Source organism: Cricetulus griseus, chromosome 6 (genome assembly GCF_003668045.3).
Source record: "Cricetulus griseus strain 17A/GY chromosome 6, alternate assembly CriGri-PICRH-1.0, whole genome shotgun sequence".
Classification (NCBI taxonomy): domain Eukaryota; kingdom Metazoa; phylum Chordata; class Mammalia; order Rodentia; family Cricetidae; genus Cricetulus; species Cricetulus griseus.
Window position 1 is genome coordinate 150,076,684 of NC_048599.1, and position 22,660 is coordinate 150,099,343.

A 22,660-nucleotide genomic window follows, 5' to 3' on the forward strand; every position below is an offset into this window, starting at 1 on the left:
CTGAGGACAGGATCATCCCTTTGGTCATAGCATTGCCAGAGGTAAGAACTCTCTAGTAGTTGGCTGTTCTGCTTTTCTGATCCTTCAGCTTTCACCCCTTGATAGCTGACTCTGAAATTTTATTACTAAGAACAATTAGAACTCATGCCCTAAATTAAGAATTAGAATTTGTGACTAAATTAAGCCAACCTGAAGTTTCAACCACATCAATGCTTCAATTCTTAAGAGTTTAGGGAAATATTCTTTAAAAAATTGTTTTATAAGCTGGACAGTGGTGGTACATGCCTTTAATCCCAGCACTCAGAAGGCAGATGCAGGTGGATCTCTGTAAAATCCAGCCTGGTCTACAGAGGTAGTTCCAGGACAACCTCCAAAGCCACAGAGAAGGCCTGTCTTGAAAAAAAAAAAAAAGTTTTATGTTTTGTTTCTTTTTGATGCAGGATTTCTCTGAGTAACAGCTCTGTCCTAGAACTTGTTCTCATGATTAGGCTGGCCATCTGCCTCTGCCTCTTGCCCTGCCCCTGCCTCCTGAGTGCTGGGATTAGATAGGTGTGCCACCACTGCCTGGCTTGTTTGAAAATTAACCATTAGGATAATACTTGCCAAACAAAACTGCTCAAAAATGTTAACTATCCCTAACATCACCATTTCTGAGAAGGGAATTAAGTAGATAATTTTGATTTATTATAGCTGCATACTACTTGATGAATAGGTGCTTTTCTCCCCAAAGTTCACTGCTAATTGAAAATTATTTTAACTAAATAAATATATCTAAAATGCAGCAGAGAAGATTCTTCACCATTACAAAGTTTGGCCAAAAAGTAAAATCATAACAAATACACACAGATTCTCAGAAGCTATAATAAATGTTTGGTTTTTGTTTATTTCAGCTGGGGGGTGGAACCCAGAAGATGGTAGGAAAATGTTCCACCTATGAGCTATAACACCATCTAGAAATAGCATTCTGAAACACTCATAAAATATTCAGCAAAGAATGAAGAATCCAGTAAGTACTTCTTTCTTTCTTCTATGAAAATTCTAATTCGACACCTCCACCCCCAGACAGGGTTTCCCTGTGCAGCCATAGCTGTCCTGGAACTCTGTAGAACAGGAAGACCTAGAACTCAAAGATCTACTTATCTCTGCCTCCCGAGTGCTGGGATTAAAGGTGTGCGCCACCACAACTGGCCAAAACAACTATGGTTAAAAAAAAAATTAATTCAAATGTATTCTAAAATGTATTCCTTTCCATTTCAATTTGCATAGAAAAACAAATAAAATGAAAAAGAACTCAAACCATAGTTGTATATACAAAGTTGGAGGGAAGGAAGGATAAAGGAAAGATGGTGGTATTTTTGGTTTTTCTTTTTGTTGTTGTTGTTGTTGTTGTTGTTGTTGTTTTTCGAGACAGGGTTTCTCTGTGGCTTTAGAGGCTGTCCTGGAACTAGCTCTTGTAGCAGAGGCTGGTCTCAACTCACAGAGATCCGCCTGCCTCTGCCTGATAGTTGTTTTTTTAGCAACTATTTCACTAAGTACAAAAGCCTACTTGGACCTGTTGTCTCCACAGGCCTTCCCAGCTTCAGATATAAACCAGGCTGGCCTTGAACTCAGAGATTCCCCTGCCTCTACCACCTTGAGTGCTGGGATTAGATAAACCCGACTTTCACTGGAACCTTAACTGGACTCATCATGGATAAACACCTATGGAATTATGTATTCGGGGTTTTTTGGGTTTTTTTTTTTTTTTTTTTTTTTTTTTTTTTTTTTTTTTTTTTTTGAGAGACAGGGTTTTTCTGTGTAGCTTTGTAGCCTATCCTGACACTCGCTCTGGAGACCAGGCTGGCCTCGAACTCAAAGAGATCCACCTGCCTCTGCCTCCCAGGTGCTGGGATTAAAGGCGTGCACCACCAACGCTCCACTGTCCCTTCTTCACTTTTAACAGCCTCCACTTCCTCACTTCCTGGGAACACAATGTTTTCTTCTTGCCACCTTAAGGCAATGTTCTTTGTACAAGGTGGATAAATATTATAGTTGTGGCTTCTAGTAATTTCAATTTGAAGAACAAAATCATTCAAATTTTAAATCATTTGCAAGGATTTTTTTCCAAAATATGTTACTGACACCAGGTAGGAATTAATCTTCAGTGGCACAGACTTCCCCCTTCAACACTAAATGTTTTGGAAACAACAAGCAAGAACCTTCTCAAATAAACATTTTAAATGCTAACTCCTTCATGGTTAAAGAAAACCATGTCTTCCATTTTTTACATTTTATCAAAATAATAGAACTTGAAAATGATGGTTCTAGATCAAAATGACAATGAAAACTGTTAAATGTGAATTCTATTTTATAGTACAATACCTTGAATTAAAATTTAAGACTATGTTAGAGTCACTACACTAATCATTCTTCCAGTTCCTCCAATCAGCTACATCTGAAAGCCTGCAAAGGCGACTGGAGAGCAAGGGAAAACAAGTGGGTTCTGAGGTGAGACAGAGATCCTCTATATTGTTGCTCTACTGCTTGATGCTTCTGATACTTGTTCAACATCTCAGTTTCCCCCTATGAAATTGAGGACACCACCTTTCTGGTCCTTATGAGACATAAAGTACAGGGACTACCACCAAGGCAAGCTCAGTTCCTAGGAAAGAATGCTGTTCATGAACAATAATGGCTGCTCAGTGTATATTGTTATGGATTGGCTTTAAAGTATTCTACAGAATATGTCTGTTGTATCTCTCCTTACCCAAAGAGGAAAATGAAGACTAATGACATAGTTAGTAAAAATTTATTTCTAATTTATCTGAATTTTAGCATTTATTTATATTGAACTGGATAAAATATGGTCAACATTGAAAGCTATCTATAAGATGATACAGTTGAAGAAAGAGATCTCAGTCATTAAGTAATTTTTTTTCTTTTCTTTATTCTTTGGTTTTTCGAGCCAGGGTTTCTCTGTGGCTTTAGAGGCCGTCCTGGAACTAGCTCTTGTAGACCAGGCTGGTCTCGAACTCACAGAGATCCACCTGCCTCGGCTTCCCGAGTTCTGGGATTAAAGGCATGAGCCACCACCGCCCAGCTGGAAATGCCATTTTCTTTTTATCCTACATATTAAATAAACTCAAAATCATTACAAACAAAAATTTTAAGAAAATAACACTTTAACACAGTTTGCATTTATGCAGTATAGCTTTAAAAGAAATGAAATCACTCTAACCCCGTAGGCTATGTCTAAAAAATAGAAAAATGGGTCACTGTCAGATGTATACATTAAACACAGAATAAGGCTTCGAATCTTCTGTCAAGCACCACTGTAATTCTGTGGCATCTGCCCCCACTAGAATGAGAAACTCCAACCAACCCAACTCTGGCAGTTACTCATTACTACCCCCCACACCCACCCAAGACAAGATCTAATTTTGTATGCCCCCTGGCTGGCCACAACAAGTGTATGTACCACAACACCTAACTACTGATTACTTTGAGAGTTCATACAAGAGTTTGGATACTGAAGGTTGTGAAACTGCTTGCAAATTCTCCCTAAATTTACATGGAAGGGCCATACAATACAGAATTTCTGTTCCAATGAAACCTTAGTAGTATTTTAAAATATGTGTGTGGGGGGGGGTGACAGTGAGAGGGCATGTATGTGGTCTCTTCTTGAGTCATACAACTTGTCAGGTGCCACATACTTTTTTAATCGCAGCACTTGAGAGGCAAAAAGCAGGTAGGTCTCTGTGAGTTTCAGGCCAGCATGGTCTACAAAGTGAGTTCAAGGCCAGCCAGGGCCACACAGTGAGACCTGGTGTCAAAAAACAAACGAAGACATTTCAATGTCTGTTGTTACACTGATTTAGATAAATGGGACTAGTAAGGGAGTGTTCTATTGAGAACAAAGTGTAAGGAGTATCTGTCTAAAACAACTGGACACAGGTCTAGGAAATATAGCTTGTGTGCACGTGGGCCACAAACGAAAGTCCATTACATACTGAATATCCACCAGCAAGTAATTTGCACCTTTAGTGCAATTGCTAAGGACACAGTGATGAGCTAGAGAGACAATGGACAGAACATGAAAGGGTTCAGCCTTATATCCATTGCACTTAATATTGATAGCTGAGGAAGGGTCTAACTTAAATCAATGTGTCTCAAAGTTAGTTTCAGAGAAAAATAATTATATATGGTGTATGAGGAGGAAGTTGTTGGGTGTAACAATAAGGTTAAAAGTAATATACTAGCCACTTTTAGTACCAATTTCCTTTTTTTAGCCCTACCCAGAAATAGTGGCATTATTAGATAGAAAATTACACAATTGAGATGTAAGAGAGAACAGTTTCAGAGCTGTCTACTCTACTAGGCCCTATGATCTATCTAATAAAGGCTTCGTCATCTAGTAATAGCACTTCGAGAACACTCCATCTTATATGAGATGCTTCACCCTCAAAATTAGTCACTTATTCTTTCTTAAACCTCAGAACATCTGTACATTGTTGAGTCAATCTACTCAATGAAGATGAGGATTTAATCATTAACTTAATAAATACTTGCAATGCATATACAATCTACACTGGGGATTTAGTGGCAAGCAAGACCAACATATCTCTACCCTTACAGACATCCAAACGGGTGGAACAAAAACAAGAGCCTTTAATCCCAGCACTTGGGAGGCAGAGGCAGGTGGATCTCTGTGAGTTTGAGGCCAGCCTGGTCTACAGAGAGAGTTCCAGGAGAGTCAGAGCTACACAGAGAAACCCTGTCTTGAATCCTGCCCTCCCCCAAAAAGAAACTAAGCAAGTTTAAGAATTGTTTAATTACAAGTTTGATACCTGAGGCAAGTCAGGAAGTATAAGTAACAATAAAAATCTGGCATGGCAGGAGTGGAAACACTCAAGCAAAATATTATCTACTAAACCATTCATTTACAGAAGAGTAAGTATACCATTTCTTTCCTTATGTATAGCCTAGCCTTTCCACTAGCTAAATTCTAGACACATTTATTCTTGATGCTCACAATACTCTACTTCTCAACATCAGCAAGTTATCTGCAGTGTTGCTATCAGTTTGTAACTCTGTTTCCCTATTGCACTGCAAACTCTTCCAGAATAAGGACATTACCTAACCTCGGGTGCCTAGAATTAACTAGCTAGTAAATAGATAATAGAAAATAGTGACTGGGGGCCGGGCATTGGTGGCGCACGCCTTTAATCCCAGCACTCAGGAGACAGAGGCAGGCGGATCTCTGTGAGTTCGAGGCCAGCCTGGTCTCCAGAGTGAGTGCCAGGATAGGCTCCAAAGCTACACAGAGAAACCCTGTCTCGAAAAAACCAAACCAAAACAAACAAACAAACAAACAAAAAATAGTGACTGTCAGCATGATTACTGTTTTCTAGACTGATGTATGTGAAGTCTGTTCTCATTGATTAAGCTTACCTGCAACCACCAATCCAATCTGTGCCACAGTTCTCAATTCCTTTGCTGTAATGAATTCTGCCTGTTTACATGGTTGATAGAGTTGTCTTTTCTATTGTGCTGTGGTAACGTCAATCATAAAACTATAGACCAAGAAAAGCAATGCCTTAAAAGGCAAAGGATATGAAGATCATAAGTGGAGAAAGGGGGGTTGGTGAAGAGAATTGGCTGTAGTATTCTGTGGGCTAGAACACAGGTTCAAAGTGTCACAGAAAATTTAGTCACAGGCTGACTATAACTTTTATACTCTAGACTAAACATTACCAGGTGCCTGGTACTGTTTCTGGCTACAGTGGAGCTATACTAGGTCCTCAATGATATTCAGTTCTAAGCCACTGATCATTCTAAAATGGGGAAGGAAGATCTCTGCTCAAGCAGGTCAAATTCTACAAAGCTCCAATTTCCCTAGACTGGGAGGTGGGGGTGGGGGGATTGGGGCTGCCAACTGCTGAATCTACTTTGATAGCTGCAGGATTAAAGGAACTGCATACATGTCGATGTTCAAGTCTAAGCATAAGATTAACTCCCTGGGGACTGCCTACACCTCAGTGGATTTCTTACTTGTTTTCCTATTTTATTAAAGATACATATTGAAAACACTTTAGAATGGACTGTTAAAAGAGCTGACATGTTTGCAATCTGGGCGCAGCTTTTTGACTTATTATCTTAATAATAAATCAAAAAGGGGGGGGCTCGGGAATGAATTAAGGTCACTATTCAGAGGATGATCTGGATTATACCTGTACAGTTAGTATGAGTCTTCTTTGAAACTAAAACACTTTTCATTTCAAATCAAAGAGAAAAAAATAGGTACATATATTTTGGGAAAATCTGTCACACAGAATATGTTGCAGCAGACTGAATTTAAGCCAATTTTGTTTCTTTAATAGACCATACATAGAAAAATGTTTAACACCTGTTTTAATACTTAAAAGTTATTTTCCTCTAGATATTTGTTTTTCTATAATCATCGCATGGCCCTGCACTTTGAAAAGCCAGTGATAAATTTTGACCACTTACAGACTATGTGTGTCATGGTGCTCCACTGTTCTTTCAGTATGCATCCTTGCATCTTCCAGAGCATTTTTCCAAATGCTTCTCTGCCACCTGGATTATCTTCCTTGGTAGAGGTGTGTATTAAGGCCTTTGGCCCATTGTTACAGTTAGATTGTGTCTTTATTGTTTTTTTGGTTTTTCGAGACAGGATTTCTCTGTGTTGCTTTGGAGGTTGTCCTGAAACTCACTCTGTAGACCAGGCTGGCCCCGAACTCACAGAGATCCACCTGCCTCTGCCTCCGAAGTGCTGGTACTTAAGGCATGCGCCACCAACACCCAGCTTGTTGATTTTTTTTTTTTTAAGAGTTCTCTATTCTCAGTAACAGTACCTTATTAGAAATGTTTTTTTGCAAACATTTACTCCCAGTCTTTGGCTTGTTTCTTCCTTGTCTTTTTGTTGCTGTTGTTGTTGCTGCTGCTGCTGCTGTTGAGTTCGAGACAGGGTTTCTCTGTGTATCTTTGGAGCCCTGGACTCTCTCTATAGACCAGGCTGGCCTCACAGAGATCCGCCTGCCTCTGCCTCTGCCTCTGCCTCTGCCTCACAAGTGCTGGGATTAAAGGGGTGCACCACAACCATCTGGCTGTTTCTTTGTTATCTTAACAATATTCTTTGCAGAGGAAAACTTTTATTTTGAAGAAGCTCATCAATTTTTTTTTTCATGTCTCTTGCCTTCCTTGTTACGGTCATTAGATAGGTATTCCACTAAACCCAGGGCCATCTAGGTTTTTGTGACACATTATATTCTTGGAGTATTACAGGTTTTCATAGTACATTTAGGTCTGTGATGGACTCTGAGTTAATTTAGTGAAAGGTATAAATTCTGTCTAGATTCATCTTTTGCATATGGATACATAGTTGTTCAAGCACCATCTATTGAAAAGACTATTTCCAGGTTGGAGAGATGGATCAGAGGTTAAGAGCACTGGCTGCTCTTCCAGAGGTCCTGAGTTCAATTCCCAGCAACCACATGGTGGCTCCCAACTATCTATAATAAGATCTGGTGCCCTCTGCTGGCATGCAGGCATTCATGCAGACAGAACGCTGTATACAAAGTAAATAAATCTGTTTTTTAAAAAAGGCTACTTTCTGTATACACAATAAATAAATCTTAAAAGAGAAACTATTTCCCCTACATTGTATTACCATTGCTCTTTTGTCAAAGACCAATGAACTACAAGAATTTGTCTCTGTCATCCTCATTTTGTTCCACTGATCTATTTGCCAATTTTTTTTTTCCTATAATGCAATTGTATAACTGTACCTCAAGGAGGTTTAACACAAAGACATCTGATATTTACAAAGGGCTGGGTATTGAACCCAGGGCATATTAGGCAAGCATTCTACCAAAAGCTAATTCATGAAGAGTAAAGACCAGCCCCCAAAACCAGAATCTAGACAGGTTAAGAAGTAGTCCACAGAGAAGCAGGTTCGTTTTCTTCCACCCTACTAGGTTTTCAGATTTCTCATATAACATAGCATCTTGCTCCCAAGGCCCTGGAATGACCACTCCCACACTGTTTCAGCAATTTAAACTCCAGTTCCCTAAGGAGAAGGTATAGAGTTTCTGTCCCAACCTCAGTACTACCTGGCTGTGTGACTGCTCATGACTCATTCTAAGTACTAAACTTGTTTTTCTGCAAAATGAGAATCCCCTTCCTTTCACAAAGTAGCTATGAAAATTACAGTTTATATGTGCCCAGAAAATGAAGAATAGGTCAACATTTCTCTAATATGTTTAAGAACCTGGGTTCACCTCCTAGCACTGTAAAAAACGATCAGGGAAAGAGTACCTCCCAGAGTACACAGCTCACAATCAACAATCCTAGACAATTCCCTGTCCTTTCATTTGATCCAGCTTTATGCTGCAATTCTCCTTTACATTAAACTAAATCAGCCAGGTATAGTGACACATAGATTTGATCCCAGCACTGGGAGGCAGGGGCAATCAGATCACTGTAAGGACAGCCTGGTCTACAGAGCAAGTCCCAGGACAGCCAGGGTTACAACACAGAAAAAACCCTGTCTCAAAGAAACAAAACAAAACAAAACAAAAGTGGGGAAATTCTTCATAAATAAAGTTTTACGTTCCCTCCAAAGTAGTTTTATTTAACCATATTATATACATGGTGGGCTACCAATATTATTTGTCACAGGCATATATGCTTCTAATTAACATAATGATTGAATTAAATCATAATAATTAAAATCTAATGTGTATTAAAATTACCAAAGAAGCAGTCTACCAAACTGTTTAGACAATAGTGATATGCGGAAATGGCAGAAGCTCTGATTTGGACAAGTCTTCTCTTATGTGGAAACAATTATGAAATGAAGATATGCCTCACCACAGTACTGTTCTGAAGGAATTCCCATTCTGCTAAGACACTCATGAGCTGGATCCTGAAGTGAAAACTTGGGCAAGGTTCAGAGCTTAGAAAGGACCCAAGTAAAAGTGGTGTTGAAAGGGTCTAAAATTAGTACCAAACAAGACAAGAATGACACAAAAGGTCTTTCCTGACTTGAACAAGTTGCCCTTTCATTTAAACCCTTCAACATGCTATTTGGGGGAAATCTTTTGCTTATTATTGCTGACAAGGCCCTATATAAGGCCCCCTGTCTCACCTCTCCAACATTACCCTTTCCCGGCTCATTTAAACATCAGTCACATTATATCCTGTCTGCTCCTCAGACATAGCAAGTTCAATCTCTGGCATCTCGTGTTTCCCTTGCCCAGATCATACTTCTGCCAGTTCTGTATATGCTATGGTGTCCATTCATCATTTTGCAAACCATTTGCATATCTCACTTCCTTTAAGAGGCATTCCCCGACACTTCCAAACTAAAAGATCAACTCAGTCACACATTCCATCCCCTAGTCATCATTACAATGCCCTATTTTACTTTCTTAGTGAATGATTTCTTGTTTTACTTCATAGTACTTTGGTGACTTATTTTTCTGTCTTCCTAGTTAAATATCAGCTTTCCAAGGGCCTTTACTGTTTTGTTTTGTTTTGTTTTTCAAACAACCAGAGCAGTGTCAGTTACTTATACATACACCCCCCCCAGGTAAACCCAGAGCCTCAAATACACACACACACACACACACACACACACACACACACACACACACACACACACACACACCACAAAAACGCCACAATGGACAGAATGGAAAAAGTATTTATACACCTAATATTGATTTCATCAATTCTTGGAGATAAGAGTCCCTTAGGAAAATAAAAATGATGGGTAGATTCCTCATCTCAGAATTAAGGCCTCATGATGAAAAAAAAAAAAAAATGTGCATGGGTGTTTTGCCTGCAACTATGTATGTGGACTACTTGTGCGTCTGAGAAGGCCAGAAGAGGACATTAGATCCCCTGGAATTTCAGATGGTTGTAAGCCACCAGACAGGTGCTGGGAATTGAACTCTGGAAGAGTAACCAGTATTCTTTTTTTTTTCGGGGGGGGGGGGGGGCAGTTGAGACAGGGTTTCTCTGTCGCTTTGGAGGCTGTCCTGGAACTAGCTCTTGTAGACCAGGCTGGTCTCAAACTCATAGAGATCCCCTGCGTCTGCCTCCCAAGTGCTGGTATTAAAGGCGTGCACCACCATTGCCCAGCTGTATGGTACTCTTGATGGTGGATACAGGTCTTGAGCCATTTGTTCAAACTGATAAAATGTGAAATAAGAGTGAACCCTAATGTTGTGTTCGCATAGGTTCATCAGTTATAATGTGCCTTCTGTTGAAGGCCTCAGGGTGTCTCTGTTAAAGGGCTGATCTTTCATATATAGGAAATTGCTGTATTGTCTCAACTTTGTTGTGAACCAAAAGCTGTAAGAAAATCTACTCAAAATAGAATCACACCGAGATACTACCTTTCACCCAGTAGGACTACTACTATTAAAATAAATGACAAGTACAGAAAAATTGGAACCCTTATGTACTGTTGGTGGGAATGTGAAAGTTTAGAAAAAAATCAATTTTTGTTTATGAAAAAAAAAGAGAGAAAGCTTCTTCCTCAAGTGTTCAAACACTCAAAAATCTAAAAATTCATTTCTCTGCTGCTCATCCAATTTTCATTTAAGTACAGTTTACAACTACAAAATATCCCTACCTCCTTCCCTCCCTCCCTTTCTGGATAGGATGTTATTATGTAGAGAAATTTGGCATGGAATTCACAATTCTTCCTACCTCTGCCTTTCAAAGCTAGACTTAATACAGACACACACACACCACTCTCAGCTTTAAAAAAAAAACAAAAAAAAAAAAACTTATAATTACCTATCAAACGGCAAAATTAGGACCATGGAGTGGTCTGGATAAGAAGCTGGTTAGAGTCACAATAAATTCTAAAATTAGTTTAGTTACAGCACAATTCATCAACAATAGAATGGCCCAGGACTCTGGCAGTCATCTATATGTATTTTAGAAAGACTAGTTCCCCAAACCCACGTATATAGGTGTAAGCAACAGCTGTGCGAGTCATGCCATCAAACAAAAGCAACACCTACAAAGTCTCCCTCAGTGACGAGAAGCAGCCAGACACTCAAACTGCCAGTCCTGAATTATGGCCTCTGAATAGTGAGGGCTTCACATTTCACCGATGAGGGCACAGTCCAATCAGAAGACAAACCCCTGCCCTGCCAGGGACCAGCAAATCCGCTTCCTTCCAGTGTGCACATGACTGAATGTGCTTCTGTCCATCATCTGGGTCATATATAGTTCAATGCAAGTTAAGCAGACAGGGCTGCAAGGAAATCTGGCGCGGTTCAATACCTTGTCTAGTTTGGGCTCCAGTATCTTTTTTTTTTTTTTTTTTTTTTTTTTTTTTCCAAACTGACAAACTTGTTTTTCTACCGGGACAGGATGCTGTGCTGGCTGAAGTTCCATTTCTGCAGCAAGAATCCTATCTGGAAGCACAGAAGTTGTCCTCTAGCTACAGCAACTCCAACTTTTTGGATTGTTGTTGCTGCTTTCTCCCATCATTCCCATCCCCTTTTGACAAAGATCCAACTGTAAAAAGTCTTACGTAACAGTTCAGGACTACTTCGGTTCTTTTACCGGGTAAGCACTTTCAATTTTTTTTTTTCAGCTAAAAACAATTTTAAAATTGCATCTGTTGAGAGGCTTGACTAAAATCTTTTAAGTGATTTGTGTGGTAAAATACTGTCACTGGATTTTTTAGTCTCACTTCTGCACGTGCTCCTTTGTTCTCAGAACAGAAGCTTTTATACACTCCCCATAATGCAGCTGCAGAGTTATTAAGTCAGTTATTATAAGGAACACAAAGGTTGCTTTGCATTCTTTGCCTTTAGATAATTAATTTTGTATTTGCTTTTCTTAAAACAATATTTAAATAAGGAAGAAATTAACAAAAGAATAAACTGTTGGAGAATCTAGCAAAGTTTTACCACCTTTTCTATCTGTAGTTTTGTATGGCCAAACACTTGTACCGCCTGGGGCGTTGGGGGTAGAGGAAGGCAAAGAACTAGAGGAACTAAACCAGACATGGACAAAGGCATGAGCCAAAACCAGACAGCCCTGGCCGTTCGATAGGCCAGCAGTGGGTGAGACAGGTCAGCCAGCTGCAGAGGTGGGAGGGGAAAGGGGATAAGGATGTGTGAGGTGCTCATGCGTGCGATCGTGACTAGATTCTGAAACTGCCAGCCATTTTCCAAGCTATGCTATGTATAATCTAAAGGAATGTGTCTTCTCTAAAGCAATCTTCCCAGAATCACTGAAAGAGATGAAAACAAGACACACCAGCAGCACACAGAATCAGAAACTTGAGTGGGCAGGAGGGAATGTAGAGAGTGTGTTGAAATTTTTTAGTGATCTGGAATGTGTTGAGTGACAGGAAGTGCTCCAAGATCCACCCTCCACCCCCAACCCCAGAAAAAAAAAAAAAAAAAAAAAAAAAAAAAAACAACTCTTCTCAGTCCCGCCTGCTTTTGTCTAACTCTGTAATCTACACACTACTGCTTACAAAGCTGTCTGAGTTTGAGACAAAAAGAACATAAAAGGCTCTCTGTTTTATAGTACCTTTGATATAAAAGAAATGTAAAAGCATGGTCTTTCAATCCTATCAAGTCTTTTTTGTTTTTTTTTAGGTATACAGAAGATGTATAAAATAACTGTTCATAGATAAATATAACCATGAATTACAGTAGCATTTTAAACCTACAACTTAAAAAAAAAAAAAAAAAGATTCTTGTGTAATTGGGTGGGTTCCTAATTTGAAGGCCACTTGTTTTCTTCGGTTTGTATATTACATGCAAAGTTGGATTTTCTTTGTATAGATGTTGGCTGTGGGGAAAAAATTCAAAATATTAAGAGGAGTATACTTTAAAAAAAAAAAGGAGCGAGATGATTTTCCAATGTGGGTTGGAAAGTATACTAAAGAACCAGTTCCTTGGGAAAGCAGCTGTCTCTTACTTTTGTTTGCATGTAATCCGGTAACTTTACACTGTAATAAGTGTTAACTAGGAAACTTTTCATAGAAAAATAACATTATTCTAGGTGAAAAACCCAACTTACCATTTCTCCCAAACTTCAGAAACCCTGAAAAACAGCCAAATAATTAAATACCTAACCCTACTTATGAAATGGAAAATTAAGCATGCATAAGATGATTCTTTCTAATGTCTCTAGCTCCTACCACAAAGGATGTTAGGATTCAGCCTAGGATTTAAACTTTCCTAGCATGACTCTGAGCCTTCATGCAGAGCAGACGTTATTCACATGACAATTCGAAAAGTCCATTCATATATCTCACTACCTGGATTTGAATAGAAACCAGACAGCAATTCTTTAGTTCCAGCCACATTCGCCCCACTAAACAATAGCGATTTGTTAGGACAGAGTTGCAGGCTGTGGGACACAAAGCTCAGAACTGCAGAAAGATGCAGCATTCAGAGAACAGGAAGTTACAGGCCTGAGATTTTTTTTTTTTTTTTTTTTTTAAGGAAAGAAAGAAAAACCAAAAAGGCAACACAGAGATGCCATGTTTAAGAGCTACTTCTAGCATTTTAACCACCTCTACAATGTCATAAAAGCTGAATTGTTAGAGTGCATGAAGTCATGAGTCCTGTATGTTCTCTTATCACTACAAGAAACTATTCAAAGCCTCAACACAGTCAGCAATCTCTAAAGTGCCCACAGCTGATGGACTGCTCTGGTAGAAGGGAGAGGAACATTTTATAAATAAAGCCTACTAGCGTAAGTAGAACATAATGAACATTTCTTTGTTTTGGTTTGGTTTGGCTTTTTTGAATCAAGGTTTCTATGCATAACAGCCCTACCTGTCCTGGAACTAGCTCTGTAAACCAGACTGGTCTCAAATACAGAGATTGAACTGCCTCTGCCTCCTGAGTGCTGGGATAAAAGGCATGCACCACCATTGCCTGGCATAATAAACCTTTTAAATTTATTTAATAAAACCATTCAAAATTTAATTAAATGTACCAAAACTGTACAGAAACTAATTTTTATACAAGATATAAGATTTATTATTGAATTTCAACTGAGGTTTTCTTAGAACAACTGTTTAAAACTAGTCATACACAGAAACCTTTTGAGTTTTACACACTGGGTCTATGATCTATGATAAAAACAAAGCCATAAACGGTATCATACCTGAGTTCTCAAATGATCAAAAAGTGCTTTGCAACCGTTAACTGTTCTGCTCAGTTATGTTACATGATAATACAGTTTTGAGTTGGACACGTTAGGTTTAATATTGCAGCCAATGACTGAGCTTTCTCAACATCTATCACTACCAGTCAAACACCAAATATCAGTTTCTGCCTCTATCTGTGCATTCTCCGATACAATAGCCATTAGTCACATGTGGACATTTTGATTTACATAAAAGGAAAAATTTAATTCTTCAATCCTACTAGTCTTACTTTTAGTCCTCAATTGGCTCATGTAACTACTAGTTATTATGCTGGATGGTCCAGAAAGAAGGTTACTTCCATCATCGCCAAAGTCATTGGACAAAGCTGATCTAAGCCATGTTCATACCATACACATTATATTCAAATTATATACAGTTGGACACATATATACAATCTATAGGTAAAAATGAAATATAACATATGACAAAATAGTGATATATTTGACAAATACCTAAAAAGAATTTGAAACCAATGGTGAGGCAGGAGATTTAGATCCATTTTTCTTTACAGTAAAAATGGCAGGGCTACACAGGAGAAACCCTATTTCAAAAAATCAAAAAATAAATAAATAAATGTAAAAGTATAATCTTGTTTTATTGATGCAGACTGTGTGGCAGAAGAGGAAGTGACTTATTGACTCCAATAACCAGCATGGTCTCTATGTGTCCATAGCTTTGAATTTATGGATATTAGGTATTAAACAAAGGCCAGAAAGCTGAAGAGCAGGCTCAATCATAAAATGTTTACTATGCAAGCATGAGTGAGTTCAATATTTATCACCACAAATACCAGTGATGGGGAAGCAGTGACAGGAAGACCTCCTGGGCTTGTTGGCCAACCCAGCCTAGGCAAATCAGTGAGTCCAAGGTTCATATGGTAAGTTCCAGATCTTACCATAAAAATGAGGTGGAAGCCAGGCATTGATGGCACTCACCTTTAATCCCAACACTCGGGAGGCAGAGGCAGGTGGATCTCTGTGAGTTCGAAACCAGCCTGGTCTACAAAAGCTAGTTCCAGGACAGTCTCCAAAGCCACAGAAAAACCCTGTCTTGAAAACAAAACAAAACAAACAAAAATGAGGTGGGAAGTGAATGAGGAAGTTACTGTTTGTCAACCTCTGACCTCTGTATACATGTACATATGCACCCACTTATATAAATACTCTGTAGCCAAAAAGAAGACCAATTTGTCAAGGAATGTCAACAGTATCTAACGGGAACCTGGTAATTGCTCAATAATAAAATAAAAGCTAGCCAGGCACAGGCCTTTAATCCCAGCACTCAGGAGGCAGAAGCAGGATGATCTCTGTGAGTTCGAGGCCAGCCTGGTCTCCAGAGCAAGTTCCAGGACAGCCTCCAAAACAATACAGAGAAACCCTGTCTCGAAAAACCAATAATAATAATAATAATAATAATAATAATAATAATAATAATATGAAGTAAAAGCTATTGCATTACATTTACTTATTATTTTGAGGGAACCTAAGTGTGCGCGCGCGTGCGCGTGCGTGCGTGCGTGCGTGCGTGCGTGTGTGTGTGTGTGTGTGTGTGTGTGTGTGTGTGTGTGTGTGTCAGAGAATAACTTGAAAGAGTAAGTTCTCCCATCCACCACATAGGTTTGGGGACTGAACTCAGGTCAAACTTGTTAATAAACATCCTTACCCAACGAGCCATCTCACCCTACTTGTGTCTCTTGTGACGTGACTAAAGCACACAGAGACACCTTAGGTAGAAGACACTTAAGAAATATTGAACTGGAGCTTCTTCAAAAATTATTCAAACCACCTAGGTTATAACACAGGAATAATGAGCCAGCAAAAATACCTAACATCTTATGGACTTCAATTAAATGAAGCTGGTTTATGGGGAAGAATAGATGCAATTAGCAGTACCTCCTTTCAAGGCTTTGGTGATAAACAATAACAAAACAGCATATCAAGTGAATTCTATCATGACCACAAATTTAAACCTCAAATCTACGACCAAATAAATATGATGAGATTCATAGATTGTGACGCCTCTCTCATCCAACCAATACCACACCTTCTTAGTGCAAGAAATATGTCTTAGGGTTAGTAGATGTACATCAGAATCCTAGCTCTACCATCTACATACTATGGGATATTGAATAAGTCCTTTCCCCCTTTATCACAGAGTCTACAGCAATAAAGCAAATACTTATATTTTAAGGCTCAAGAATCACAAATAAACCTGGCGTTGGTGACAGAAGCCTTTAATCCCAGCACTCGGGAGGCAGAGGCAGGCAGATCCCTGTGAGTTTGAGGCCAGCCTGGTCTCCAGAGTGAGTGCCAGGATAGGCTCCAAAGCTACACAGAGAAACTCTGTCTCGGGGGAAAAAAAAAAAGAATCACAAATATATAACATCTAACATTGGTTCTGGCACATGGAAAACATTCTAGAAATCTGAACTCTATCCTAACTTATAAAGGCTTTAAGTCCAGATCAATATCTGATAACTTTCCTGGATACAGAGAATGGAAATACAAGTGTTCCACTGTGATTCACAGCACTCAGTATTCTGTTTAAAATTAAACACATGAATGCAAAAAGTCAACATTGCACAAGGAATTTTAAATTGTAGAGACAAAGACTAGATGAGATAACTGAATTAATATGAGAAACTTGCTTGAAAAAAATGAGGTAGGATGTCAGATTTTAAATATACACACAAACACATATATACTTTTTAATGTATATAAGTGTTTTTTCCTGCATGTATGTATGTGCACCACAGAGGACAGAAAAGTATTAGATCCCTTAAAACTGGAGTTAAAGACAGTTGTAAGCTACCATTACATATCAGATTGTATCAATGTAATGCATATTTATTGTTGAAACAAGTCTAGTACTATTATTAGATCTAAAAATGGAGAAGGCTTTTTCCCTAAACAAGGCCTCACTATGAACTAAGGCTGGCCTGGAGATTTCAACATAGCCCAAACTTGACATGACTGTATAATACTACTGCCTGACTTGGGTTACAGAATACCAGGACAAAGAATATTTTTCCTTAAATTAACAGATACTATTTCCTTTTTTGCTGTTGTTGGTTTTGGTTTTTCGAGACAAGGTTTCTCTGTATTGCTTTGGAGCCTGTCCTGGAACTCGCTCTGTAGACCAGTCTGGCTTCGAACTCACAAAGATCCACCTGCCTCTGCCCCCCACTCCCCACCCCGAGTGCTGAGATTAAAGGCGTGCGCCACCAATGCCTGGCTCAGATACTAGAGACTCTTTTGGAACAATTTCTATGGATTTTTCTTGATTTTAATAAATACATGTCCTAAAATAAAGATCATGGTTAAGAACTAAAATAACACTACTGCAGGCATGGAAAAGAAATTTCTGTCTTTTAAAAATCAAAGCCATACAAAGAATTTCTGAACAAAGTATTCCCAAATGCACCTGTGGACACATTTCAAGTTGAAAACAACTCAGCAATAATAAGAAGTAACAGGTGTCCTTTCTCTAATGCTGAGTGACTGACTAAGGTCAGATCTGATGCTCGAACCTTTCAGAGCATGCAGAGCAGATTTCCTAAAGCAAACAGAAATGTAAGGGAGAAAACGTGGTGTAGTAGCAATCTTAAAAGGTTGTTTTTCTAACAGAAATAGGCAAATCCAGATGTGATATTCTCTTAGCTCTTCACTAACTTCCTAGAGATACCCAGACACAGGATTCTAGATCCTTATTAAATACTAATTATGAAATGAACTAAATATTAAGCTCCTAATATGTATTATATACACTGTTAGATCTAGAATAAATAGTGGGCCAAGTGTGGTAGCATACACCTTTAATCCTAGCACTACAGAGGAAGAGGCACATCTCTGAATTCAAGGTCAGCCTCCACATAGTGAGTTGCAGACAAGCCAATGTTCCAGACAAGCCTTGTTTCAAAAAACAAACAATGACCACAATAAAAGACTGAATAGTTGTGATAGCACACACACTTCAGCACCCAGGAAGCAGAGGAAGGCAGATCTCTGAGTTTAAGTCAAGGCTGGTCTACACAGTGAGTTCTAGGACAGCCAGGGCCACAGAGAGAAACCGTAACACAAAAGCCCAAAAAAGAAAAGAAAACTTTTTCAACCTTTCCCCCACTTAACTGTTGAAGTACTATGTCCCTGCCAACAGCTGAAAAGAGATAGATGATTATAGAGAATTTTTAAATTTCTTGAGGAAGAAAGTAATCCAACACAATCCAGTTAAATACATTTCATTCACATGGCCTTTTAGCAATACATAATGTTTGGGGGCTGGAAAGATGGCTCAATGGTTAGGAGCACTGACTGCTCTTCCAGAGGTTCTGGGTTCAATCCTTAGCAATGACATGGCAACTCAACTGTTTGTAACTCTAAGGCCTGACACCCTCACACAGACCAATGCACATAAATAAAACAAAACAAAAAATGCACAACATTTATCCAAGTACCTATATAAAGAGAAATGAAAATGTTAACAAAGAAAAATAATAAAAAAAAACCTCCTTTGAAAATAGTAAACTTAGCTTTCTATTTTATTTCTTTGTGTTTTTCCTTACACCCTACTTATGTCCCATAAGAGCAACTTCTTGTCAGGAAAGGATCCAGCCTTGCTGCAAATGCTGAAATCCATACACTTACAAGAGAGGACCATTGGTGACCATAGACTCCAGACAGAGGCTGGCTTGCTCAGTGTGAAGACAGGTTCCTAGTACACTGTTGGATTGGCTGACGAACTCTTGATATCTATAGTTAGATTTTTCTTTGGACCACCAGCTCACAAATAATGATACAAAGACTTATTAATTATAAACGCTTGGCCAAGCTTAGGCTTGTACCACTACTTCTTATAATTTTAGTTAACCCATTTATTTTAATCTACGTTCTGTCATGTGGCTTGTTACCTCATCTCTCAGTACTGCCCATGCTGCTTGCTTTGCATCTGACTACCAAGTTTGCCTTTTTTCTTCCAGAGTTTTCACTTTTCCCGAAAGTCCTGCCTATACTGCCTGCCACTACCGCCCCGGAGCCATATAACATTTTAACATTGTACACTATGAGGGCTGGAAAGATGACTCAGAGATTAAGAGCACTGGCTACTCGTCCAAAGGTTCTGACTTCAATTCCCAGCATCCACATGGTGGCTCACAACCATTTGTAATGGGATGAGTGAAGGCCTCATATACATAAAATAAATATTTTTAAAAAGTTAAGCAAAAAATTAAATTAAAAAGAGCATCTTTGAGCCGGGCGTTGGTGGCTCATGCCTTTAATCCCAGCACTTAGGAGGCAAAGGCAGGCAGATCTCTGTGAGTTCAAGACCAGCCTGGTCTACAGAGTGAGTTCCAGGACAGGCCCCAAATCAATACAAAGAAACCCTGTCTCGAAAAAACAAAACAAAACAAAACAAGCATCTTTGTGAATATTAAAGGCATTTGTAAACAGAGAAGGAAAACTATTAACATTTATTTATTTATACATTATTATTTTGTGTTTTCGAGATAGGATTTCTCTATGTAGCTCTAGCTGTCCTAGACCTTGATCTGTAGACCAGGCTGACCTTGAACTCGAGAGTCAGCTGTCTCTGCCTTCTGAGTGCTAGGATCAAAGGTGTGGGACATCATACCCAGGATCATTAACATAATTTTAAAGAACTTTATTCTTCCTTAAAATTGAACCTAAAAATTTATATCTAATTTTGTTAATACCAGGAGTTTAAAAAATAACATCCTTAATTTGAGGCAAACAGTAAATTATAAAGAAAAGGAGATCAGTTAAACTAAATCAAAGCTTCATTACTAAATTTTAACTAAAGATAAAGAAATACCAATTATCTCATGCATCAGAATCAGAAAATACTGTTACAGGAGTTTTCAATGACACAGTGTCTATCTTATGACCAATACATTATTCAATTACTATTTGTCCTCTTCTGCTTACTCTATATCCTGCTCTCCCCCACTCCACCCCCAAAAGTGTTTGGCTTTCATATACAACTGTGTATGACATGCAGGCCTAGTACAGGTGGAGGCCAGAAGAACAGGTCAGATCCCCTGAATCTGGAGTTACAGACAGTTGTGAGCTGCCATTTAGGTGTTGGGAATTGAACCTGGGTCCTCTGTGACAGCACTGTGTGATCTTAACTACTGAGCCATCTCTCCACCCTTCTCCTACCACCATTGTCTTTATTAGGTTCAGATATAACTCCAAGTTTACTAATGAATATGTAGGAACAAGGACTGTACTGACCATAGCTTGTGGTCAAAGGCAAATCATTCTTTCATTAGTCTTCTGATATTCATCAGCCACTTGTATACTGAACTTCCAACATAGTACAATTTATTCAAAACCAGAGTCACAGAGGCTAAGGCAATGGAGGTACAGCCGTAATCAATACTTAAGAGACTACAGGAAAAACAGAAGTTTGGGGGGCAGCCTAGGCTACATATGTATATAGACTCTACCTTAAAAGTAGTTTTAAAGGCCAGGCAGTGGTAGCTCACACCTTTAATACCACTCATTCATCAAGAATATACTCATTCATATGGCATGTAAAATTATACAGGGTGCAAAGTACTGCCCTGTGTGACTAGTCTGAAGAATTTATTAAGAACGTGGGAACTCATCAGAGGAAATATATGGGAGCATATCAGAGGCACAATAGGATCACTACCTTGGACAGCAGTGTATTTATGACCTTTTGTTTCCCTTATTCTGGTGAAATGAAAGTGTAGTAGTGTGGTAAATATGGAGAAATACTGAGTTGTGGACTTTTGAAGACAGCCAGCACTGAAATTCAACACTATGAGCGTTGGCGGCTATAATAAGTACTCTACGAAATTCTTCCACCATTACTCTGATAAGGGCCTCACATCAAGTTAGTTTGGGTTCTGAGGTGGTTTAGAGAAAGAACTTCTTTCCTTAAAAATAAACAAAAAACCTACAAACGTTATTTTACATGCTACAGGAAATATTTCATTCCAGGTTCATTTTAAAGGACAGAGCAGTATTTCCAAGCTACTAAAAGAATAACTTGTGTGGTACAGCATGCCTGGGACCTCAAAACCTCAGAAACAATCAGGATTATAAACTAGAGACTAGACAGAGTTAATACAGGGAGAGTCAATCTCAAAAATATTAAGTGCTAGGGAGTTTAAAGGACCTTAAGGAACTTTTTAAAAAGTTATGGGAGAAGTATGTGAATGCCTAGCAAGGATCCAGGTCTGTGATAGGCACAGGATAGCCATGTGCATCCCTAAGGAAGACTGGGGCTTCTGAACCTACACCCCTTAGCAGTGTTTCAAGCTTACTCTAGTCCTGGGCTTGGCTGATTCTTTTTTTAAAGTTTTATTTTTTGTGTTCCTTAACTGATCTTGTAACTGTCTAACAGTTGGAAGCACTGTATATATTAGCTTTACAGACTGTCTCCTGGCTTTGAACACACACAGTGGTCTTAATTTTGCTGGCTGACCTACTGACCTCAACTGTCACAATGAAACTAGCTTGGGAGAAAACAATGTTTACTATTTTTAAAAAGTCACTATTTGAGCCAGCCAGGCATTGGTGGCACATGCCTTTAATCCCAGCACTCAGGAGGCAGAGGCAGGAGGATCTCTGTGGGTTCGAGGCCAGCTTGGTCTCCAGAGCGAGTGCCAGGATAGGCTCCAAAGCTACACAGAGAAACCCTGTCTCGAAAAACAAAAAATAAATAAATAAATGAAAAATAAAAAAAATTAAAAAGTCACTATTTGGCAAGAAAAGTTTCCTCTTGAATTATAAACAAACAAACACAAAATTAGGCCAGAGAAGTAGGAGGTAGTTGGTGGAGTGCTTACCCCAATACCAAATATATGAACCAGATATGGTGGTACAAAGCTGTAATTCCAGCACTCAGGAGATAAGGTGAGGAGGACCACAAGTTCAAGGTCTTTCTCAATAGCAAGTTAGAAACTATACTGAAATAAACAACATCCTGCTTAGAAAATAGATAAGATGACTGTCTCTTGGAATAGTGAAAATAATTAATTACAAAGAGTAGCAATTAAGCTGGGCGGTGGTGGTGGTGCACGCCTTTAGTCCCAGCACTCGGGAGGCAGAGGCAGGCGGATCTCTGTGAGTTCAAGACCAACCTGGTCTACAAGAGCTACTTCCAGGACAGCCTCCAAAGCCACAGAGAAACCCTGTCTCAAAAAACAAAGAAACAAAAAAGTGGCAATTACTCAATATTTGTAGTATGATACTGAATGCTGAGATATCTTTTAGAAATGTTGAAAGAACCTTTCCTACTTTAGTCACTATCCCATGAACACATTACTTGAGCTAAGATCTCAGTGTTCTGAAATGAAAATGAATAGTAGCCTCATCCCACAAAATAATTTTCATACTATCAAACACATGGCAAGAACTTATGAAAGACAGAACCCTTAAACTGGTTGTTAACAAGAGCTTCACA

At 38.9% G+C, this 22,660-nt stretch overlaps 1 protein-coding gene across 1 annotated transcript in view; it reads right to left on the reverse strand.

The window, feature by feature from the left end:
* The window catches only part of Nr6a1 (nuclear receptor subfamily 6 group A member 1), a 193,691-nt gene that overhangs the window by 85,100 nt on the left and 85,931 nt on the right, over window positions 1–22,660 (reverse strand).